The 2,056-nt window shown below is 48.0% G+C and overlaps 1 non-coding gene across 1 annotated transcript; it reads left to right on the top strand.

Annotated features, from left to right (window-relative positions):
- Nucleotides 1-1,420: 1,420 nt before the first annotated feature.
- Trnat-ugu lies at nt 1,421-1,495 on the top strand. The gene has a single exon. It is a non-coding gene; the product is annotated as a tRNA-Thr (tRNA).
- The last annotated feature ends 561 nt before the right edge of the window (nt 1,496-2,056 follow it).

Here is a 2,056-nt window from a genome sequence, read left to right as displayed (position 1 = left end):
TCGGCAGCAGATCGCAGCCTATCTACGAGTTTTAAAGAGTAGTCTTAAGGAGATCCCGATCTTCACGTTCAGTGATGAAGTGACGACGTCTAACGCTTTGTCACCGACTCATGGTTTATCCAGGTGTCAACTACGTTCCATTGATGTTCACCACAGTAGCATGCGAAAAGACAGCCAGCCTCGCGACAACAATCTGTTATACAACTCTTTCCCGGGGTGCGGATTTAAAAGCATAAATTCGCCGACAGTGTGGGGGGTGGTGGTAGGACACAACATTTCACATTCTCTGGGCCGTTTCAACTTGTCAACAGTGAGAACTATAACAGTGGGAACAGTACGGAATGCAGAAACACCAAAAACACACTAATATAGCAAATATAACATAATATAATATATAATATAAATATAATAAACACTAATATAGCAAATATAGCAAAATAGGAATCCTAGAGATACCCCTAACGAATATATGAAGATAGTAACTGTTCTAGAAAGAACAGATAACCGTGAAGCTTCTATAGAATACATGATCACTAATTGAAACCCTCAGCTGCCGACAGATGGTGTTGATATATCTCAATGTGGACAGCTGAAAATGTGTGTTCCGACCGTGTCTCGTACCCGGGATCTCCTGTGATGTGTCTGCGTAAGCAGAAGAAACTAACGATCAAAGTCCGAAGCAATTTATTGGACTGTTCAATTAACCAAAACAAATTCTCCAAGTATAACACCAACACAAAACAGTGATCGGTCTTCGAATCACAACTACATACACGAATAAGATAGAAAACAACTGAAATAATTTCCTACCAGTCTCCGCCAGAGACTTCTCCGATATACCAAGCCTAATCCAGAGATCAGTGAGAAGATCCAAGCCGGGCTGCCGGGGCGGCAGCTATCCAAATCTGCTGGCGGTCGATGAAATGTCGATGTGCGGCCGAGCGCCGGCCTTTATAGCGCTTCGGCGGATGAGTATCTCGGAACTACTTTCCATCACGTGGTTGACGTGCGAAAATAGTTACGAGATCTGCAGCGACCTCTTCCTTATGTCAATGTGGGCCGGTAGTGGCCCCTGCTGGCCGCTGGTGTCTTTGCTGTGGTGTTGTTGTTGTGTTTGTTGCTGTGGCCGTTCATCAATATTGCCTGTCGGTTGTGTAGTGCTTCGGTGTGCCTGCGAAGTCGGGCAATCCGCGGCTGCCGGCTGTCAGTTTTGTTGCCGATACTCTAGGCGCCGTGATGTCTGGTGGAGAAGGCCACCGCATCCTGCTTACATGGCAGACGCTCTATCCATCTGAACCACCGAGGACACAGAGAAATAGCGCGACTGCAGGGACTTATCCTTTGCATGCTTCCCGTGAGACCCACATTCTAGCGGGAAGCGTGCAAGGGATAAGTCCCTGCAGTCGCGCTATTCATCTGTGTCCTCGGTGGCTCAGATGGATAGAGCGTCTGCCGTGTAAGCAGGAGATCCTGGGTTCGAGTCCCAGTCGGGACACACCATTTCAGCTGTCCCCCATCCAGGTATATCAAAAACACCTGTCGGCAGCTGAGGGTTTCATATAACAATCATTTACCCCTAAAGGAGCAACCACCTATGTGTGGTAGAATATCAGTTGGTCTGGCTTCTAAACTATCGTACACGCAAATGTATTGAGTCGCCTCGCGCCTTTCCTTGTCGGCTCAGACACCAGAGCTGTTTCCAATACACACGGCGCGGATGCGCCCCGTCGGCGGCCACCGTAACCAGTTTGGCTGGCTGCCAGCACCGTCGGATCAGCATCCTCTGTTGCTATGGCATTATCGGCAGGCGGTTACCGAAATCTTCTCTTTGTCAAAGTCGCTCATGTCAGTGGATCTCTCCATTTGCTGCCTGTATCACTACTAGACTGATTCCCCATATTTCTCTCCTCCGCTTATATACTCTCCTTACTGTGGCATTCTGCGGAGAAGTGAGATATTTTCTTCAATGTTGGTGTTCAGTTGTTCGTATCTGCACCAAGCTCCACCGCAAACTAGGCAGAATACGACGTGTCGGCATGATTCCTGTCCGGAATAT

The sequence above is a fragment of the Schistocerca piceifrons genome, chromosome 6, assembly GCF_021461385.2.
Source record: "Schistocerca piceifrons isolate TAMUIC-IGC-003096 chromosome 6, iqSchPice1.1, whole genome shotgun sequence".
In the NCBI taxonomy this organism is placed as follows: Eukaryota; Metazoa; Arthropoda; class Insecta; order Orthoptera; family Acrididae; genus Schistocerca; species Schistocerca piceifrons.
Note: the sequence above shows the minus strand (reverse complement) of the source record. Positions and strands in the feature narration are given on the sequence as shown.